Source organism: Podarcis raffonei, chromosome 5 (assembly GCF_027172205.1).
Source record: "Podarcis raffonei isolate rPodRaf1 chromosome 5, rPodRaf1.pri, whole genome shotgun sequence".
NCBI classification, from domain to species: Eukaryota; Metazoa; Chordata; class Lepidosauria; order Squamata; family Lacertidae; genus Podarcis; species Podarcis raffonei.
In genome coordinates, this window is record NC_070606.1 from 34,824,116 (window position 1) to 34,847,123 (window position 23,008).

General features: G+C 43.3%; 1 protein-coding gene across 9 annotated transcripts in view; it reads left to right on the forward strand.

Moving 5' to 3' along the window:
- The first annotated feature begins 4,391 nt into the window (after positions 1-4,391).
- Positions 4,392-23,008, forward strand: part of PCDH15 (protocadherin related 15) — a 628,220-nt gene continuing 609,603 nt past the window's right edge. For 7 of the 9 annotated variants that reach the window (XM_053388594.1, XM_053388604.1, XM_053388605.1 and 4 more), the window contains exon 1: positions 4,392-4,867. The gene's annotated coding sequence lies outside the window, so the exon portion shown is untranslated. Of the gene's footprint in view, positions 4,868-5,979; positions 6,092-23,008 lie in introns of those variants that run through there. The other 2 variants (XM_053388595.1, XM_053388597.1) reach the window with 2 other exon arrangements.

Here is a 23,008-nt window from a genome sequence, read left to right on the forward strand (position 1 = left end):
TTACCCACAGCATTATTTATGAAGGCAAGTCCTAACAGAAACTTAGCCAAGAGAGAAGACTCATGCAGACAAACTGGAGGTATGTCAGGCATCATCAATTGTTCAGTTCCATTATCTACTTAATATGCACTTCTGCACTCCTGCTTGACCTGTTGTTTTGCTGAACAATTTTGTGTTATTCTGTTGCTTTTTGGAATGTAATAGCTCCCTGCTGCTTTGGAATAAATGCAGATATATTTTAGTTTTTATGTATGTGACCATGTTGCTTAATAGTGGAACATGGGGATTGAATCTGAGACATTCTGGATGCAAAACAGGTACTTTTCCATTCTGCTGTAGGTCTTTCCTTGGTAATGTTGTGTTGCGTTGTTTGTTTTTTAAGGACGAATGGTATATAATATAAATAAATAAACAAACTGCAGCTGACTGAAACTTAGTCTCTAATTCCCAAGGTAACCTAACAGGATATGATGTTAGAAATACATTCATGAGAAAGGCAGACTGATGTGTAAAAACAAAATAATCAAAGGTGGTAGTGCATGCCAATACAAATGGGAAAAATGAACCCAGAAAGACAAGTATGCAGGGGGATGGAGAGAGAGAGAGAGAGAGAGAGAGAGAGAGAGAGAGAGAGAGAGAGAAGTGTCCTTGGGAGAGAACAAATCTAATCAAGGGAGATGGTGAAAGAATTCAAAAACAGGGAACAAAGTGATCAATCACACTGACATGCAGGGAAGCTGACTTTAAGTGACTCAAAGAAATATATTTAAAAATAAAGCTAATGTTTGTAAGCAATTCCATTGGGCATGCATTTTAATAGCATTCCTTCAAAACAGAGTCTTTTGAGATTGGCATGTACCCAGGATATGCTATCCTTTCCAATGCCAAGCTTGGATTCTAGTGGTAAGTGACAGCAACCCAGATGGTAGTAAGTCATGCAAACTTTTCACAGTAAATCTATTTCTAATGCCTGGCCAGTGGCTATGATAGATGGTGGGGTTTTTGCTAGGTGTCTCCCTTCAGACACTCCACCTTCTATTTTACAATAAAACAAGGGCAGGAGTAGGGGACCTGCCACCCTCCAGATGTTGTGGCTTCAACTCCCATCATCTCTGACAATAGGCTAGGCAGGCTGGGGCTGATTGGAATTGGAAGGATCGCAGGTTGCCCACCCCTGGACAAATGTGACCAGGTGCAAAGAAGAACAGAGTTCCTGTATATATGTTGTGTCAAGGGGAAATTTAAAAAAAAATCTATAAAAATGTGTCCCTATCCTCCTTTGCATGTGGTTAGCCTAAATACAGCTGTATAAAACAGGTGAAGAAGAGGTGGGATGAAAGGGCTAGACCTGATATTTGCTTTATTTCATAAAAATTTATACACCACTTGACTGTAAAAACAACAACAAACAAACAAACTCAGGGTGGTTTAAAAGCCTCAAAGCAGTTATGGAGCAAATGGGCATGGGTTTAGTGCAATGCCATGTTTATTCATTCATGCTATTTCTGGGCACTCTGTAACAGACATTTTCTTGGTAAGCAGATAGGTTAGCACGTTAAGAACTCTGCCTTTTGTGTAAAATGTTTACTGTACTTCTCCAGTATCTTCAGTTTCTCAGTTTAGCAGGTGAACTTTCCCCCAGAACCTGGCATAGAGATGTGATTCTACCAGGTTAATTCTGTGCTCCAGGTACATGCATTGCAACCTTCTTTTTCATAGACACTGTTGAAGACACAAGCTGGTGCCATAATGGCAAACATAGTATGAGATGAGGTTCTCCAAAATTTTCAATATAAGCCCAGGGTGCTTGAAAAGTACTGCTCGCCAATACACTATGTGTATTATATAATGCATCTAAAGCTAAAATGTGTGGGACAACTTGCAATGTGACAAACTTAGGTTTAATCCTACTGGCTGCTTAACCTGTATAGCAAATTTCTATCTATCTATCATCTATCTATCTATCTATCTATCATCATCTATCTATCTGTCAGGGAACTGCAATCAGGTCAGAGGCGAGAGGGGGAAGGGCAGTTGTGTTATAGGGAACCTTGCGAAGCAGCTCCTCCTCTGGCAAGGAGGAAAGCCCCGCCTCCAGTGGAGAGGAGGTGGTGGGAACAGGGGATGCAAGGGAGAGCCTCAATGCCGGAGAGGAGGGAAGGACCCCTTTGCCAGCGCCCAGTCTGCGCAGTAGGTTTCGGCGCAAGGAAGGGAGGAGAAGGCTGGGGGGTCACGTGACTGTTATGTTGGGGAGGTACAAGGACCTCCCACCCTCAGATTCTGCGAGCGAGTGAGCCAGACATGACGCTCTTCACTGTAAATAGTTTGCACTAATAATAAAGCCTGGAAAAGACAGGTCACAGTCTTGCCTGTTTGCTCTCGAGCAACCACACCACACCTGACACTATCTGTCTATCTGTAAAACTTCTTAGTACCAGTTGCTGGAAACCACAGGAGGGAAAAGTGCTCTTGTGCTTGAATCCTGCTTGTGGGTTTCCCACAGGCCTTTGGTTGACCATTGTGGTAGCAGAATGCCAGACCAGATTGGACATTGGCCTGATCCAGTAGGCTCTTCTTATGTCACTATGTTCCAAATAATCTAAATTTGAAGTGAAGTAGAAAGGTAACGGTCAGAGTAAAGGAAAGGGTAGCAGAAGGAGATGTTCAAAATGCAGAAAGGGAATCTAGAGATGTAATCCTTTCTCAGTTCTGGGCAAGCATCCACTAATAGGATGGAGACTAAATTGAAAGTGGTGTGATAGTGTTCTTTAGCAAGGACATTCATCCCACTGTCATATCTGGACAAGCGGGCTTTGTACAAATTGAAAGTGCTTAAAGCAAAACAAAACAAAACAAGAGACAACTGTGGGCAAAAATAAATGAACATCATCCTTCACAACCTAGTGCTCTTCAGCTATTTTGGATTACAACTTCCATCAGTCCCAACCAGTATGGCTAAAGGTCAGGGATGATGGGTGTTGCAGCCCAAAACATCTGGAAGGCACCAGGTTGGGGAAGACAGATGCATACCATGGAAAACGATGGGTCTATCATGCTACCTCCAGATCTTAAACTATATGTAGTCTCTATAAGTACCCGTCTGCCTAGCTGGGACAATTACTTTCACAAGCGAGGACCTGAAGGGTGCTATGACCCTTCTGACAGTTTGGCTGTGAAATATCTTTGGTATTTCAGCTTTTCAGTCTCCTGCCCTTTGGGCTTTCCATTTGGAAGGATAAAAAAGTGGGGAGCACTGGGAAGAAGTACCAGTTGTCCACTCCATGTGAAGCCAGAGTTTCCAAGATGGAGGAAAGGCTAAGCCTGGGCCAACCACTTCACTCCAGAGCACTCTTGACTACTCATCTTCCTCTAGAAACTGCTGGTGATGCTGCAAACTGAAAAACTCTTGGAATGCCCAGGAGCAGCACCCTTCCTACAGCAGCTGCCAGTAGGTTCACTTCCCTGAGCAGCCGCCATTCTTTGGAAACTTCCTGGTTTCTGGGGTCCATTGCATGGAGCCATCGCCTGGGACGAGAATCTCCCAAGAGGATATCATATGAGCCGATGACAGCTCTCTCCCTTTGCTGTTCTTGGCATGAGGTTGACGTACTCGCGAGCCAGTTTTTTTTGGAAGTGCATCAGCAGCCCATCCCAGAGCAAGAGCCCCATACCAAGCGATCCCTCCGAGGCACCCCTGCGCCCTTGCATCAGAGCACGTGTGCGAGGCGTAGGCGTGCGAGAGAATCTGAAAAAGAGCCCGCCTTGCCGCTCGTGGCCACACTGCCGCTTTGCCAAGGCTTCGCCTCTCCTTCCGAGGCAGCGCCGGCGACGTCCGTCTCACTCCGGGGAGCGTGAAACAGCCGAGGAGGAGGACGGCGTGTCCAAACCCTTCTTGACAGCGCGCCATGAATCTTCTCCGAGCTTCCCTGCCCACCTGATCTGAAGCCGACCGGCCATCCCTCACTCCTGAGGAAGGACGCGGCCGTCGTCTTGCCGCCTTCCTCCTCCGCCTGCGCCAGCCAGAGGGAGCGAGCCCAGAGCCCCGTCGCCGCCGCCGCTCGGCTGAAGAAGGGCTGCTGCAACCTGCTGCCTCCTCGCGGCTTCCTCCAGTTCTCCCTCCCTCCGCGCTCTTCTCTTTCCTCCGCTGCTGCTGCAGGAGGAGAGCGAAAACTGGCCGGTCTCCCCTGACCCCCAGCCACCCCCTCGATTTACCGTGTCGAGGCGACCCCGCGTTTCCCTCAGGATTTGGCAGGCGCCTCCTTCGTCGCTCGTCCTCGCTCAGCGAAGCTCCCTTTGCCCTGGATGGTGGGAGGGGACACCTTTCCCCTCGCCGAGAGGCTCGGCCAAGAAGCGCCTCTTCGCGCGGAGCACTCGCGGCGCTTCCTCGAGCGCGCGGGGCGCGTGCTCAGTCTCTCCCCCGACATCCCGCCCTCTCTGCCTTAAACGTTACGTCCTCCCCCCTTTTTTTTACCTCAAAGTTTTTTTATTATTATTATCTCCCGCTACTCTTCTTCCCCCACCTCGCTCTCCCTTCTCAAAGACTCCTGTTTCCGGGCAGAAGAAGAGCGAGCCTGCAGCCCGGGCGGCAGAAGCGTCGTCGTCGCCCTCTTCTTGTGGAGAGATGCCCGTGGACTGACTGAGGGAAGGAGCGCGGGGGGCAAAGCGGCTTCCCTCAGCCCAGGTGGCGCCCAAGCGAGGCGGGCGGGCGGAGGGAGAAGCGCGAGGACGGCGGGCGTCGCGGAAGAAGACGTCGCTTCGCCTCGCCTTGGCAGCAAGAGGAGCAGCTTCTGAGGGGAAGCGCCGCCGGCCGGCCGCCCGCGCGGGCAGGGGATTATCCGCCGGCTGTGCTGAGGTGGCTTCTGCTGAGGTAAGAACAACCCCGCTCCGCGCGTCCAGGTGGAGGCAGAAGACGGCCGCGTCTCCTTAGAGCGCTCCTTTTTGGCTGCTCGTCCTCTTTCTCTCGCGTTGCTGCAGTGTCCGTTGGCGATGCCGGAAAGTTGCCGTCGGTGGGCTTCGGTGAGGATGGGATGGGAGGGTGGAGGGGGGGTAGGATCCAAGTTGCGTTTCCCTCTCGCTTCCCTCGCGTGCCGAAGAAGCCGAGCCAGGCCCTGCGCTGCCAAGGCAACTGTTGTCACTGAGCCGAAAAAGGGGGGGTGCCTGAAGGTCATCCAGCCCAACCCCTCGACGAAGCCACGCAGGCAGAAATCGCCCCGTGTCGTGCAATAAAATGAGGACAGCATTTTTCAGGATGGATAGTGTGTGACGTGAGGCACAGGGTGCCAGATATGGGTGCGAAAGGGTTGGTTGCTGGAATGCTCTCCCCCCCCCCCCCATTTCAAGCTGTTGTAACAGCACCTTCTGCTAGTAAAAGTTTTCCCTTCCTTTCTGCATGTAGCACGGCGGCGTGTCTCGTTCCGCGAGAAGATGGGAGCTTTGCCCGTGGCGAGAGCTTTTTGCCCACCAGGCCTTCCATTCCTCACGCCAACATTTAACCTTTTAACATGTAAGATGTGAGATAGCTCAGTCGGTAGGGCGTGAGACTCTTCATCTCAGGGTGGTGGGCGCCAGAGATTCCTGCATTGCAGGGGGTTGGGCTAGATGACCCTGGTGGTGCCCTTCCAGCTCATGATTCCATGATTCCTTAGTGGAGGAGGGAGCAAAAGGCTCTGGAATGTAATGAAAGGCAAATCTCACTCCCCCCTCCCCCAGTTTATTCTGAGGCGATCGTCCTCAAATAAAAACCCTTAAAGTTACTCAAGATGCTTACTAGGCATCTTCAGTGGAGTGGAGTAAGTTCTGAGTAGGTAAAGAAGCAAAGAGCCATGATGAAATTAGAGAGAGGCGTGACTTTCCCTATTTCTGGGGTTGATGGGCATTGAGAGTTGAGGGAGAGCGAGCACCGTTCTCGCGCTGTTCTTCCTGAATCTGTGACGAAACACCATTTCTGCTAAAGCAAATACTAGGGGAAAGAAGCATTGCCCTGGCGTGGTGATCGTCGCCTGTTTCCCAAGCAAAAAGTTGCGCCGGGTAGGATGTGAAGGCGAAGGGAGCTGCTTCTGCTGCGCCTGTGTGCTTTGCTTATCTGCATATGGTAATAATCGGTCAGAGAGAGAGAGAGAAATGAACCCGTTAGTATTCTGTTCTTGTAAGACTTGGCGCGGGAGACATCGGCTGCTGTTACATTTCATTTCCGATCTCGTTGGTGGGAGTGGAATAATGCTGGCTGCCTTCTCTGCTGTCTCGCACGTGCCTTCTTCCCCCTCAGATTCGGTGTAAAGGCAGAGAGAGGGAGAGAGGGAGAGAGCGCGCACCCCACCCCGTTCTGGCTCCGCTCCTGTTTGCCTATGGACCAGTAAGCAGTGAGTGGAAGCAAGCCTTTCTCGGGGTTGGGAGGCAGCATGTATTCTGCCAGAACTACAGAAGCACCAGCAGCCTGCTTGTTCTGTAGCTGGAAGTCCCGGCAGATGACCCCACACTCTCCAGGATATTTGCAGAACGCACACTGTTTACTCCCCCCCCCCCGTTAGAATTGTGTGGTTTTGGCACTACAGGTGATGTTTCTAGCTGGCGAGATCCATCATTTAGATTTTCCCAGAGCAGCAGAGCTTTTTTGTCTTGGTGGATGTTTAATAGCAAAGCGGAGGGAGAGAGCACAGCACTTTAAAGATGGGGTGGATCAGCACATAATATATCAGTAAAGCAATTTTGCTCTGAAATGGGAGACGGCTCCTCAACTGGGTCAGAGGTTTAATGAGATCTGTTGTGTTAACTATAGCAAAGGGTTTCATATTTATGCAGCCCAACCGTGTGCATGTTTACTCAGAAGTAAGTCCCAGTGAAATCTATGGGACTATTACCCAAATAAGTATGCATAAGGTTACTGCTGCTAGTGTTTGAATGCTGGAGATTCATTATTTGTTTTATTTTGTAACATTTCCACTCCACTCTTCTACTAGGAAGCTCAGTGCGATGTTGCTAACGAACAAAGTTTATTGATTTTTAAAGTGCAAAACTCAGGCCAGGAACTCAAATAGATGTTGATTTATTAAAAATGTCATTTAATAATTGGAGGTATATGAATAAATCCATTCCTTATTATTCTGCTGAGGTGCTCATTTCCACTTGGAATAAAAACATAATCTGACAGTTTTTATTCTGCATTTTGATATTTCCATGGAGGACATGCCATGTTGAATAACAACTTTGACAAAAACATGGCCAGTCTGATGGGACAGATGATTAATGTTTCTTTTAACTCAGACAAGAAGCTTGTAGCAAAATTATCATGTTATAAAAATCTAGAATCAAATTTTGTATTGATTAATCAAGCAACTTGCCTAGATATTTAGTTAACTAAGCCTCTTCTGCCAACAACTGTACTCAAAGAGGAAAATGCTGTGAGAATGGTTCTCTTCAATTTGCATACTGTGTAGCTCTCCTGGCTGCAGCAATAGCTTGCAGTATATTGGAAAGAAGAATCACTGGCAACAACAGAGTAAAATATGATGGACTGGCAAGTCTCCCAACAATGCTTGGTTGGTGTTCACACTGTCAGGGTCTGTGATTTGTGCATGTAATTCCACATGTTGAATGCAGTTTTTAAACTTTCTTTATATTTTGAACTCATAGATAAAATTCTCCACAATGTGAGATTCCAGAATAGAAACAAACAAACAAAGAATGGGGGAGAATGTGGTTTAAAAGATTGCATGGTGTATTATATAAATACGGGAACTGGACTTTAGTTAGCAGATATTATCGCTTGTATCTTGTGTTTGTGTTGGAAGCCCCACTTATGCCACCCTCTGGAAGACATGGTGACTAACTCCCAATTTATTTGAATAAAGTACCTAACCTTGCAAGTACTTAAAATATTGAAATGGCATGATATCTGAAGTGGTTCCTGCAAATGTGATTTTTTTTGCATAGCACAAATTACTTCTCCCTCTCTTTTTGCTTAGGGTTATGCCATTGTCAGTAAGGTTTTCCGTTCTACTTTAATGTACTTTCAAGTGGCACATCTTTCCTAGTAGCAACAGTATTCAAGGAGGGTGGGGAGTCTCTTGACAGTGCAAATAATTATATGTGCAATGAGATTCAAGAGCATGTTTGCAGCTGTTTGTAGTATATGAGTACTTACAAGTAATGCATTTGCTTTCTTTAATAGAAATAGCTCCTCGGAGCTATTTATCTTCTCATGCTCTTACTTTCCCTTTCCCAACATTGTTAACTGCGATAAAAAGAAATGGAGTTGTGTCACTTAAAGCATTATTGATATGGAAAGTTAACAGGTACATCACGGCAGTACAACACAATCTAGTGTTCCACTTGTCTTTTTTGCTGATAGCGCTGCTTTAGTTCTGATTTGCTTCCTGTGTGGATCAAGGGAAAGCAGCTTGCTAGTTTCTCTGAGTGTAGTAGGAAGGATGCCTGTCTGTGGAGAGAGAAGGGATGTGTGCTAACAATGGTTCCTATTGGTTTTCAGCAGCAGTAGATGGCCTTGTTTCTTCCCTGCCTGTGCTTCCACTGGGTGTTTGCTTGCCATATTATTCTCCTTAAGTTGTTTATTTTCAGGACTGTCTTGATGGAAGAGGTAATGGTTGCAGAAATGCTATACACTTCCAAGGGAGATGGTTGTTTTTGAATCTGTCTTCATTCCATGTTTGATCTTGCTCTCTAGCTGTGTCCCTGCATAGAAATGAGAACTGAACCAACAATGCTAATGACTGACCAAAGGTACTTGTACCTGTGCTTCTCATTCTTTACCCCAATGCTTGACTGCACTGAGTTAGCTCCTTGTTGAAGCCTTTGTCACCCTACTGAATGTCAGTAAGTTTGTGGGCTGCCAGGTTAGAAGCATTTATTGAAGAAATGGCTAGTGGTAACTCTGGGGTGTGAGCTTCTCCTTCTCTAGACTTTCATTGATGGTCCCTTAGCCCATTGTGCCAGAGCAGTGAGCACAATATAACAAGGTTATGAAAGATTATGCCAAGGTTGCAGGTTTGATCCCTATAAGCGACAGGTGCGTATTCCTGCTTTGCATGGGTTTGAGCTAGATGATCCTCAGAGTCCCTTCCAACCGTGAAATTCTATGGGTCTATGCAGGATCATAGTCTATTTAGGCTGAGAGACCTACTCTGAATTTTTTTTATAATGGCGCTTATGTGCTTATTCCACACTTTTTTTATGCGGATAAATTTGCTTGCCAGGTGTTAAGGGCACCTGGACCTCTAGCCAGCAGGGTGCTTCATTATATGCAGGCCCCTTTGCTTAAGTTCTCATTTACATGGAAATACATGTCTGCCAAAGAACTTGGAGTGAGCAGCATCTTATCTAATTTTCCCTGGGATACCACATCTCTCCAAAAGCATTTTTCACATGACAGATGACTTGAGGAACTGCAGTAGGTTGGTGGCAGGCGGCAACAAATCAAGGGATGGCTAAGACAGCACTTAGAACGTGGCAGTTGAAACATCTGAATGAAGACTTGTTGGGGTGGGGCAAATGAACACTCTTGCTCACTGGTGCCTCTTGTTTCTGCCACCAGAGGTTGAGAAAGATGATTAGCTACAGCCCAGTAAGGAGCTTCTAGTTTATGAGGGATAGATGTCTGTGTGCTGCTACAGCCATTTCCAGTCTGGGATTTATTTCCTCTGGGATCCACCATGGTCCAGTGATCCAGTCATTCAAACAACTGAAAACAGTGGAAACCGGTATACATTTTTGCTCTTCCCAAGTAACTCTCGTCTGTTTTATTATATTATATAACTATTATAAGGCTGTCTTGTGTTAGTAGTCAGTGTTTAAAATGCCCTCGTTGACAAACAAACTAGTGGATCCCTACATTCACATATCTGTTTTGGGTGTCTTGATAAACTTGCCTACTTCTTAAATGCTTATTATTCAAAGACTTGTAATCAAAATTTCCTAATCAGATTCTCAAAAGCCAATTTAAAACCATTCCTCAAAGGTGTATATAACTTGCTAGCATTGCAGTTTTATATGTGATATGTTAATCTGCTGGGGGGGGTGAGCCCTGAATGGTACAGAGTTTCTAAGATGACAACACAGTTGAGTTTAGAGAAATTTCTTTCTGTATTTCAGATATGTGTAAGTGAATAATGTAGTGCAATTTCCTTGTCACATTGTGGTCTGTGCTGCTACAATGGTGTGTAGCAGCTGGTGGGTGTCATCGGAAGCACATGCTGGCACAACTAGTAAAATAGGTCTGAAAGACTACAATCTTCTAATCCAAGTGCTCTGTTGAATGTTAATATGCCTTCATGAACTCTCCACTATAGTAGCAATAAGTTGGTGGTGATATAATTAAAAGTTTGTCAAACTGGAACAGGAATGTGATGTGCAGGTTTGTTTGAAGCTGTTTATCACAGACTGACCATTCATATATTTCAATATCCTCTAAAATTCTTCTCCTTACTTGGCAGTAAGCCAATATGATGGACAAATCTATAATATGCTTTGGCAATGGCATGAGAACTACAGGTGAAACTCGGAAAATTAGAATATAGTGGAAAAGTTCGTTTATTTCAGTAATTCAACTTAAAAGGTGAAACTAATATATGAGATAGACTCATGACATGCAAAGCGAGATATGTCAAGCCTTTATTTGTTATAATTGTAATGATCATGGCGTACAGCTGATGAAAACCCCAAATTAACAATCTCAGAAAATTAGAATATTAAATGAAATCAGCAAAACAAGGAATGCAAAGAGAGCAACATTGGACCTCTGAGAAGTAGAAGCATGCATATGTACTCAGTACTTGGCACTGCTGTGGTGTTATAGCACTGCTGTGGTGTTATGGTACTTGGGACTGCTGAGGTGTTATAGAAGACCAGGAAGCTTCAATAGCAGCCTTCAGCTCTTCTGCATTGCTCGGTCTCGTGTCTCTCATCTTTCTCTTGGCAATGCCCCATAGATTCTCTCTGGGATTCAGGTCAGGCAAGTTTGCTGACCAATCAAGCACAGTAATCCCATGGGCACTGAACCAGGTTTTGGTACTTTTGGCAGTGTGGGCAGGTGCCAAAGTCCTGCTGGAAAATGATGTCAGCATCCCCATAAAGCTCGTCTGTGGAAGGAAGCATGAAGTGCTCCAAAAACTCCTGGTAGACGGCTACGTTGACCCTGGACTTAATGAAGCACAGTGGACCAACACCAGCTGATGACATGGCTCCCCAAATCAACACAGACTGTGGAAATGTCACACTGGACTTCAAGCATCTGGCATTGTGTGCCTCCCCATTCTTCCTCCAGACTCTGGGTCCTTGGTTTCCAAATGAGATGCAAAAGCTGCTCTCATCAGCCTCCACCAAGGAGGAGACAGGGGACTCCCCTGAGAAGGAGGCTAGTTCACCAACACAGGAGCCAGATATATGGAGAAACGTGACTCAAAGAAGTAGGAGGCCCAGGGTTCGCTCTGATTGTTTAGAAATACGCAATTGCTTTGAGGTCCTTTCCCCTAGCATGGAAGACGAAGAGCAGACTCCATTTGAGGATCTCTCCCTTATTACAGTCGATCAGGTATATGAAGACGAGCAGCAAAGGCAGTCTTCAGGGAATGTGCAGGCGACCTTGGAACGGACAGCTCACGGAAGAACCCCGACCAGACCTAAGAGGAGGCGTGTAGTGGTGATAGGGGATTCCCTACTGAGGGGAACAGAAGCAGTGATCTGTGGGCCTGACAAGATGTCTCGGGAAGTGTGCTGTCTCCCCGGGGCTAAGATCCAAGATGTAACTGAACGACTGCAAGGAATCATAAAACCCACTGACAAATACCCCTTCCTTTTGGTTCATGTGGGAACCAATGACACTGCAAGCAATAGCCTCCAGAAGATCAAAAGAGATTACGAGGCTCTGGGCAGGAAATTGAAGCAATTAAATGCACAAATTGTCATCTCATCTGTCCTCCCAGTTGAACGACGTGGCCCAGGGAGAGAGGGAAAAATAGTGGAAGTGAACAACTGGCTTCGCAAATGGTGTAAACAGGAACGGTTTGGATTCTTAGATCACAGAATGCAGTTTCTTGAAGATGGACTTCTGCCAAGCGATGGGCTGCACCTCACAACGGTTGGTAGGAATGTTTTTGCAAAAAATCTCAGAAACCTCATCAGGAGGGCTTTAAACTGACTAATGTGGGGGAGGGAGACAGTGCTCCTGAAGGTAGGAGTCTATCAATTGATGAAGATGATCATCCAAATGTCATAGACCGAATGGAGCAAACAGCACGCAGACCTAGTGGTGGGAGGAAAAAATCCTTAAATAAGAGACACGGGGGAATGATTAATGGACTTCAATGTCTGTACACTAATGCGCAAAGTATGGGAAATAAACAAGATGAGCTTGAGCTCTTGGTACAGCAAACTAAATATGACATAATAGGCATCACTGAAACCTGGTGGGATAAGTCCCACGATTGGAATGTAATAATGGAGGGATACAATCTATTTCAGAGAAACAGACCAGACAAGAAAGGAGGAGGAGTGGCGTTATATGTCAGGGATGTGTATACCTGTGAAGAGATCCAAGATTTAGAACCTCAAAGCCAAAGTGAGAGCATTTGGGTCAAAATTAAGGGAGAGAAGAATAACAGTGACCTCATTGTGGGAGTTTACTATAGATCCCCAAGCCAAACGGAGGACATAGATGATGCCTTCCTGGAACAGATGGCCAAGCATGCAAAAGGAAGGGAGATAGTAGTAATGGGGGACTTCAATTACCCGGATATTTGTTGGATGTCAAACTCAGCCAAGAGCATAAGGTCAAACAGATTCCTCACTGGCCTCGCAGACAACTTCATTGTCCAGAAAGTGGGAGAAGCTACAAGAGGAACAGCCATTTTAGATCTGGTCCTAACCAATGTTGATGACCTGGTTAGTGGGGTAGAAGTGGAAGGATCATTAGGCGCGAGTGATCATGCTCTTCTGAAGTTTACTATACAGCGGAAAGGAGCAGCCAAGCATACTAGGACTCAATTTCTCGACTTTAAGAAAGCCGACTTCATAAAACTTAGGGAAGTGCTGGGTGAGATCCCATGGACAGTAATACTAAAAGGAAAGGGAGTTCATGATGGCTGGGAGTTTGTTAAGAGGGAGATAGTAAAAGCACAACTTCAGGCAATACCAATGAGACGGAAACATGGAAGGTGCCTAAAGAAGCCAGGGTGGCTATCTAAAGAACTTTTAACTGAGTTAAGATTAAAAAAGGATGTGTACAAAAAATGGAAAAGGGGGGAAACCACCAAAGAGGAATTCAAACAAATAGCCAGCACGTGTAGACACAAAGTCAGAAAAGCTAAAGCACAGAATGAACTCAGGCTTGCTAGAGAGGTTAAAAGCAACAAAAAAGGCTTTTATGGGTATGTTCGTAGCAAAAGGAAGAACAAAGAAACAGTGGGGTCACTCAGAGGAGAAGATGGTGAAATGCAAACAGGGGACACAGAAAGGGCTGAACTCCTCAATGCCTTCTTTGCCTCAGTCTTCTCCGATAAAGAAAACAATGCCTGACCTGAAGAATTTGGAGCAAATGATTCAGCAGAGGAAACACAGCCCAGAATAACTAAGGAGATAGTACAAGAATACTTGGCTAGTCTAGATGTATTCAAGTCTCCAGGGCCAGATGAACTGCATCCAAGAGTATTAAAAGAACTGGCAGATGTGATTTCAGAACCACTGGCAGTCATCTTTGAGAATTCCTGGAGAACAGGCGAAGTCCCGGCAGACTGGAGGAGGGCAAATGTTGTCCCTATTTTCAAAAAGGGGAAAAGAGAGGACCCAAATAATTACCGCCCAGTCAGTCTGACATCAATACCAGGGAAGATTCTGGAGCAGATCATTAAGCAAACAGTCTGTGAGCACCTGGAAAGGAATGCTGTGATCACCAATAGTCAGCATGGATTTCTGAAAAATAAGTCATGTCAGACTAACCTGATCTCGTTTTTTGACAGAATTACAAGCCTGGTAGATGAAGGGAACGCAGTGGATGTAGCCTACCTTGATTTCAGCAAGGCATTTGACAAGGTGCCCCATGATATTCTTGTAAAGAAGCTGGTAAAATGCGGTCTTGACTATGCTACCACTCAGTGGATTTGTAACTGGCTGACTGACCGAACCCAAAGGGTGCTCATCAATGGTTCCTCTTCATCCTGGAGAAGAGTGACTAGTGGGGTGCCACAGGGTTCTGTCTTGGGCCCGGTCTTATTCAACATCTTTATCAACGACTTGGATGATGGACTCAAGGGCATCCTGATCAAATTTGCAGATGACACCAAACTGGGAGGGGTGGCTAACACCCCAGAGGACAGGAACACACTTCAAAACGACCTTGACAGATTAGAGAACTGGGCCAAAACAAACAAGATGAATTTTAACAGGGAGAAATGTAAAGTATTGCACTTGGGCAAAAAAAATGAGAGGCACAAATACAAGATGGGTGACACCTGGCTTGAGAGCACTACATGTGAAAAGGATCTAGGAGTCTTGGTTGACCACAAACTTGACATGAGCCAACAGTGTGACGCGGCAGCTAAAAAAGCCAATGCAATTCTGGGCTGCATCAATAGGAGTATAGCATCTAGATCAAGGGAAGTAATAGTGCCACTGTATTCTGCTCTGGTCAGACCTCACCTGGAGTACTGTGTCCAGTTCTGGGCACCACAGTTCAAGAAGGACATTGACAAACTGGAACGTGTCCAGAGGAGGGCAACCAAAATGGTCAAAGGCCTGGAAACGATGCCTTATGAGGAATGGCTAAGGGAGCTGGGCATGTTTAGCCTGGAGAAGAGGAGGTTAAGGGGTGATATGATAGCCATGTTCAAATATATAAAAGGATGTCACATAGAGGAGGGAGAAAGGTTGTTTTCTGCTGCTCCAGAGAAGCGGACACGGAGCAATGGATCCAAACTACAAGAAAGAAGATTCCACCTAAACATTAGGAAGAACTTCCTGACAGTAAGAGCTGTTCGACAGTGGAATTTGCTGCCAAGGAGTGTGGTGGAGTCTCCTTCTTTGGAGGTCTTTAAGCAGAGGCTTGACAACCATATGTCAGGAGTGCTCTGATGGTGTTTCCTGCTTGGCAGGGGGTTGGACTCGATGGCCCTTGTGGTCTCTTCCAACTCTATGATTCTATGATTCTATGATTCTATCAGAAAAGAGATTTGGGGAGCCATATCTCATATATTAGTTTCACCTTTTAAGTTGAATTACTGAAATAAAGGAACTTTTCCACTATATTCTAATTTTCCAAATTTCACCTGTAGTCCTGCAAAACCATAACACTCAACACACAGAATGATGTGAATCAGCCCTAATTGAAACTTGGGAAAGCATATAAAAATGCTTTCTTAGCAAGAAAATAGGTGGGCTCTCTACTGATACTGCATCAATCATGTTGCTATATTGATATATTGATCTTTAAAAGAAAAAACAACAGCACACTGAGCAGTTTATTATTTGTGAGGAAGCTCATGGTTATAGATGAAGGAAGGTGACTATCAAGCTTGGAATGTACTAAGCAATAAGAGTATTTTTACCACCCTTTACCACAAGTATGACACACATCTGGAATTTAGAGGCAGGGCTTCCTACTGAGAAGGTATAGTCTTAACATGAAGGCATTGCCTCTATTTTATTCAGAGCCAGGCTATATGGTAGAATCACTGTCACCTTGAAAAAGCTGTTGAGCATTCTGGTGGCTGTACTGACTGAGTTGTGGTCTAGACTAGAACATCTGGAGGGCACTAAGTTGAGGGATGCTGTTGTAAGCAGAAGCTACTACAGAACATGTTCCGTAGCTCCTATGGAAAATTAACTAGAGAGAGAAAAGCAGAGATAAACAACAGGTGCAAAAAGACAGTTTGTTCCCTTCAGGCATGATCCCCTTCAGTTTCCTCTGGCAGTAGGGGCTGTGATTGTCAACAAAGAGAGCCAGGTTGCACTTGCATCTTGGATATAATGTAACTTGGCCTCCGGAGAGCATTGATGATGGGCGAGCAGTGCTGGAATAATAGAGTCTTTGCCTAACATAATATGAAGATGCACAGATCTTTTACTGTAACTTTATAGTTGGCTAGCTTTTTCTCAAGCAACACAGGTATGGTTTGTATTTGGTAAAGCATGAAAGCATTTCAGAATGCAGTGACTCAAGAAGGAATAAGGGCCTTTCAAAGATCAGGTCATATCTCACCTATCTATAGATATCCCAAAGAAAGGCAATCAAAATTCACAAATAAAAACATACAATAAAAAGGGATTTTATGCATAAATCATACTTTCCCCTCATTAGTTGTGGTGTATGTGTATCAAGAGAGGGTAATTTTCTTATTAACAGACAAAAAATAATTGCATAGCATAAGTTTTTATTTTTTAATAAAAGCCCTGAACTCATCAGATGTTTCATTACTGAATTTTAATGGGAAAGAAAGTCCATAATGATTTTGTTCTTTCTCTGAACACTGGAACCTTTAGAAATAAGACACTATGGCTTGAAGCATTGCAATGTAAAATTTACACATCTTCTAGCCATAAGGCATTTTTTTAAAAAAAGTGATGCTCAAATAGCTTTTGCATTTCCCACATCTATAATTTAGATTGCTGTTGTCTAGAATACACATCTGGTTTGAGAATGTCTATCTTCCTCTTTCTATTCTGCATTGCCATGCACGTATAACAGGTGTCAGATCCCAAAATAAAAGAAAATTTTACTGTCACCTGAAAATGACCCAAGTTTTGATCATGGAAACATCTTGCATGCATGTGGACAGTCAGTCACTTGAGTTAAATGCAAGTATTCATTCTGTCTGCCTCAAGCAGATAACATTTCAGTATCTCTTGCTGCCAGCTCAGAAAATGCTTTCAGATTAACATGTTTTGGGGGTTGGTGGGAAGTCTATTCTACTGCAGTAGTTTGAACTACAGGTACTACTCAGACACTACAGTGCTGCAGTGGCACATGATCCAATTGGATTGATAGGAAATAGTCTGAGAAAACTCAGAAAACTTCAGAAGTTGCTGCCCGCTTGCACTTGGTTGCCTGTATCAATTGACTCTGAGGGCAGATTAGTGCATTTAGTGAATTTTCTCCAAGTGATTCCATAGGAGACACCTGGGAGAGAAAGCACTAGCTGAGCCCTTAAACTTGTGACAAAAAACCCAACATTCTATATTTTATGGGAATTAAAGTCAGATGTACCAGAATTTTATAAATATACTATAACACACCCTTCTTCTGGGCACTGCTTGTGTTCATATTGTATTTTATCTCTTTGCAGTTGGAAAGCATGTATCAGAAGATACATGTTTAAGAAAAGAACCACCTACCAATAATAAAGCCACAAAATAAATGTAATTGAATATATCTGACTCAGGTTTATTTACTGGCACATCTAAAAATGTGAATAAACATACTATGCTAGACATCAAACCTAAGTACAGGAAAATTATATTATGACAGCTTAAGTGTCATCTGCCTGACAAGGAAAAGCAAAATGCTTTACTGTGTTCATTGTGCACAAGGAGAGAAAAGCACTGTGTTTATAAACTAAAATTTTAAAAAACAAATACAGTATTTTTTTTCTAGAAGAGTTTGCAGCTGTGTTGGAGACAATGTATTCTAAAAGTAATACACCATGGATTTGCAAATGTAGACCTCTGTCTGTCTGTCTGTTTGTCTGTCTCTTTCACTCTCTAACACCCATCCACACCAACCTGAGTACATTAAATGCATGGTGATTAGTACTCTCCTTGCCTTGTTCCTCCACAAACTCATCACAATAGTGATATGTTATGATTTATTGATGCACACATTGGTTTCATCGTATCTGAAATGTGTGAGCTTTAGCTTTCAAGATCAAATAGTAAAGGTCGCAGGTAAAAAAAAAAGTTTGTATGTTAGCATTTACACATACTTCTGTAACATGTAGGTTTTGTGATAACAAAACCATTGCAGTGGCATGATTTTTGCAAGAAAAGATACGTGGATGACCCAAGGCTGCATAAATTTGCAAAGCTTCATCTACATCAATATACTAATAGTAAAGTTGCACGGGTTAGTAATTTACTTGGGAGGGATATTTTTCATATGGGCAAATCTGAGTTCCCCCCTAACTTTGCAATCATCAGCCCCCTGACAACTATCTATATATGATACATGTTGCTGCATCCTAGCTAAGCAGAAGTTAAACAGATCAGTGCCTGAATAGAATACAACCTGGAAACAATGTATCTTTCAGAATATTGTTCTACAGTTGCGAAAGTGATACAACTGAGCAAATAAACACATGCTACTGTGTGGCTTTCTAAAATATTTAAACATTTCTTTCCTTTTTTTGGTACAGTATACTGTTTTGCTCTACTGTGACACTATAGCAGTAGCAATTAAATGTGGAGCATTTTAAACTAGAGCAAGAACTTATACAACAGCTCAAACTTTTCTGGGGACTATTATACCACGAGACATGTGCAAACAAACCTAACATAGGACTGTGCACAGTAGTAATTGCTGCAGTAACTACAGCAATAATAGCCTGTGCAAATGCATTATGACTTCCATACAGATCAAAATTGATATGGCAAACTTCTTGTGTATCAATAAACAAGAATTGTTTTCAGGCCACTTCTATAGAAGCTTAACTTTCTTTTCTTTCAGTATAAGTGCTTTGAGGGGAAGAGGTAGAAGCAAGAATAGAATCATAGAATTGTAGAGCTGGGATTTAAGAAACCACTTCTAGTTCTAAGCACTGCCAAGTATCCTTGGGGCCCCATTCTGTTTCCCCAAGTTGTTTAACATCTACATAAAATGTACATTTATATAAAATGGGAGAGATGTTCTGGGATTTGGAGTACAATTTCACCAGTATGTAAAAAACACCCCACATTATCTTTCCTTTCTGTCATATTTTGGGAAAGCTGTTGAGGTTCTGACCGCGTTCTTGAGGTTAGTAATGGATTGACATTTAATCCTGACAAGACAGGAGTCCATGTTGGATGCAATAGCACATCCATTAATCATTCAGGTTGGCAGTCTGGGTGTGCTTCCTGTGGCAAGGAACTGTTTTGTCCAGCTTAGGTGGGTATGCCAGCTGTTTCCATTCCTAAAGAAGTCAGATTTGTCTGTTGTGTCACATGCCTTTACTGTACTTACATTATGATTAGACTACTGCGGTGCTCTCAACACTTTTGAAAAGTGTCTGGAAGTTCCAGCTTGCCCAAGATCCAGTCAGTGGTCAGATAGATGACTGGTGCTGATGATCAAGTGCATATAACTCTTATATCAACAGCTTTATTGGTTTCAGATTCATTTTCAGGACAAATTCATGCTATGATCTTTAAAGCCCTAAATGGTTTGGGGGTGGGGTTTCCTTAATCATCTGAGATACCATCCACCACATTCCTCCAACATCCAAGTTTTATTTGCTTGGAATATGCGAGGGCCTTCTCTGTTACTGTGTCTTGGCTTTATAATTCCATATCTAGGGAGGAATGTGTCACCCCTCTTTGATACCCTTCTGCTTCTGTTCAAGAAATCTGAACAGCTGGTCTTCAGTTTTTATTCTCCCTGGCATATTATTCTGAATCAAGTTTATTTAGCATTTTCATCTTTGTTGGTATTTTTTAAATCTCATGTTGATGTTGTACGATATATTGATTATTTCTAATACGAACGCATGCTAAAATACATCCAGGAATGTGATTTATGTTGCTGCAAGATTATGATTAAATGTTTCCAGTAGGAAACTTGCATACAGAAAGCTCTGTGCTTGTCTCTAAAACAGCTATACTGGAATTGCAGAAAAACTTTGAGACAAGTGCAAAGGACTAGATTCTTTCTTGATTTTAATTTCCTACTGCTACATCTCAGTGAGGAGCCCAGTTGCTTTGGTCTAATGAGGAATAAAACCTAATTCCCTGTGCTATAATATTGATTTATTGATTTTTTTGCCTTAGTGTTGCTTTCATTACACTGTCCTTCACCTCTTGTTTCAAGTGGTGTGTTTGCTGCCAATGCATCAAAATGGACTAAACAAGAGATACTGGAAATGTAATGGGTTATCCTCTCAGGAGCTGTTATTCAAGATCATGTGCTTCCCTTTGGTTTCCCTCATGTATACCAAATCTTGGTCCCATGTGTCTTCAGAGAGCTGCTGCTTCCTGCTGCATCCTGGCAACAAGCATATTTGAGGCAAGTTCATTACCCCACAACTCAAAGATGTACAAGCTCATCCCATGTCATACAGAGATGGAGAAATAATTATGTTATTAATCTTGCACACATGCATTATGCCACACACACACTGCAGTGGAAAAATTGGTGGTTTTAAGCACTGATTAACAATATGAATTTCAAAATATGTATATATCTATGTAACTGAAAGAGTGACAGTGACTGTCTATCCCCTTGTGCTCAGACTGAATATTTAATAGCCCCCCACTTTTATTGCTTCTACAAAATGTGTATTTGCACTTGATACTCTCTACGTTGCATTTTGTATTTATGCAGCTAGAATTCCTTATGTGAAGAGTCTTCTTGGCCCAGCTAGTTTCATTTAGGAGTTTGTAGTGTTGCCATTCAGTTGTTAAACTCCAGATGATGTTGGACTACAACATTGTGCATTTGTCAGGGTTGATGGTAATTGTAGTCCAAAAACATCTAGAGGGCACTAGATTGATAAAGGCCATGATATATTATCAGTAGACTTTATTGGCTGCTTTGAATGCATCCTTGTTGCCTAACATGCATATATCTTCTGTGCTTATTGTATTATCATAATATATACATTGCTTTGCATATAATTATTATTCTTAATTAAAAGGCTCTTGGGCACCTTTCTGGAATATTAAGTCAAAGAGAGAGTGACATTCTGAAGGCAGAAGTACCGGAAAAGAATTCAGATCAGAAAAATGCAGCACAGTGACAAAGAAATTAAGCACAGTTTCAAGAAGTCAAATATCTTGTTAGGTCTGGCTGATAATCAATAAGCACTTTCAGAAATGGTGCTATAGACTGCTCTCTTTCAAGAAATTTGCTGTCTTAAAAATAAATTACTCTCACAGAGTGGAAATTAATTTTATACCGACTCTTCAAGGTATACAAAGTAGAAGTCAAATTTGCCTTTTTAACTTTCTCATTAACTGCAGTGGGGCTTGCTTGGGGGGATTGGCCCTTAGAGAGTATCCATGGCTGACCGTAGATTACAGAAGCTGCCACTGTAATTGATCTGTGCTTAGGTTACATTTGATAAGTGCTTGCTTCTGAAGTGCTCAATCAGGTAACTAGAGACTTAAAAAACACACACAACTTTTTAGAACAGGAAAGTCAGCAAATAGTGCAGGCTACTTTTTGCTAACCTGCTGTTCTTCTGCTGAAATATGTCTGGTTCCAGTAGCATTGTCTTTCCCTTGGATGTATTAATTGCTTTTCTATTATGCGTAGTCTTGCTGCCTTTACAGGGCTGTAGTATAGAAGCATTATTACCTAAATGAGGTGGAAACTTGAAGACTTGATGCTTACTGGATTTCCGGACCGTCATAGATTCACATGAATCCAGAAATGATTAGGAGGCCCTCTCATCTATAGAGACAGGCATTCCCTTGTCACTCAGGGCTATCTCATCTATTAGTGACCAGAGGACATGGGGTTGCCTGGCACATAAAATGCATTCAATAGGGGACCTCAGCAATTCAGAACTCATTGCCTGTGCTTATACCTACAAACCCAGGTGTGCTCCAACCATGTGATATTATCTTCATTTCCTGGAGTTTAGTGTCAAATGAGTTACATTAATTTTAATTTTTAAAAAGATTTTGTATTATAGTGTATCATATTCTTGTGAGAACTAGATGCTGGACTAAGAAAGATGTGCCTTTCCCTTACATTCTGAATTTCAGGGTAGATGTGTGGTAGCTGACTTTTTTTTTCTTCTCAGAGCACTTCTCTGCAACAATGGAAAAGCCTTCCATTGTGGGAAACTGCTACACGCATTCACCCCCTATGTCATTCCACCCCACATATGATCCCCAATACATTTTTTCAATGAGTAATGAAACCTTTTGCATGGAAACAAGTGCATGCTGTTCTAAGTGTACACCTTATCAAAGCTGCACACCCAAGAAACACTCTCACAAATATTCTACAAGAAATATTGGTTTATTACATGTAAAGAGGAAACAGCCTCAATGGCTTGGGCCAAACACAACTCGGAGGCTATCTTTTGCCTATGCCCCAGCTCAGTCTCTTGACAATTGACTAAAGGCCTCAATTTATCCATGATGCTGTTGTATCAAGTGGGTGTAAAAAGAGGTTTCTGTAGTTGTAGCTTCCATAATTAGCTGGCAGGGCAGAATGTTTTCCCAATTCAGAGGTCATTGCTGGTGTTGGACAGGGAGATGTAGCAGAGAGGAGAGGCAGCTGTGATGTGGAGCAGGGGCAATGGAGGGAATGTTGGATTGGTGCAATGCAGGCACAGCAGTGGATCAAACCACACCACTGCTTTGTCCCCCCCCCCCATTCCCCTCTCAGTTACCAGCAGTGACCTGTTGGGAAGCCAGGTAAGCAATGCCACCTCACTCCACTCTGCCGGCCACTACTGGCTGCTGCTTTTTAGGATCTGCCAACTGTTGGAGAAACGTGGGTTGAAATGTGGAAGAGAATATGAAAATAAATAAAAAAGTTTTATTTTATTCTTCCACTAATGAGAATATGCTGCAGTTCAACACACCATGGATGGTTATTTCCCCAGTACCAACCTCAGATTTTCAGTCCTCGCTTTCACAAAGGCCCAGATTGTGCTTAGAACTTTGCAGCATGGGAAATGAATATATTTTGAATTGTTTTGGGATTGTGTGAAACTGCCTTAGTAATGTGGCTGAGTATACTTTGTGTCGTTATTCAATATCCTCAGAACACTGAAAAGAGAATATTTGTCACAAGAATTACGGAGGTTAATAAAATAAACATGGATATTAATTATGTAGTCATGCATTGAAGATTTGTGCT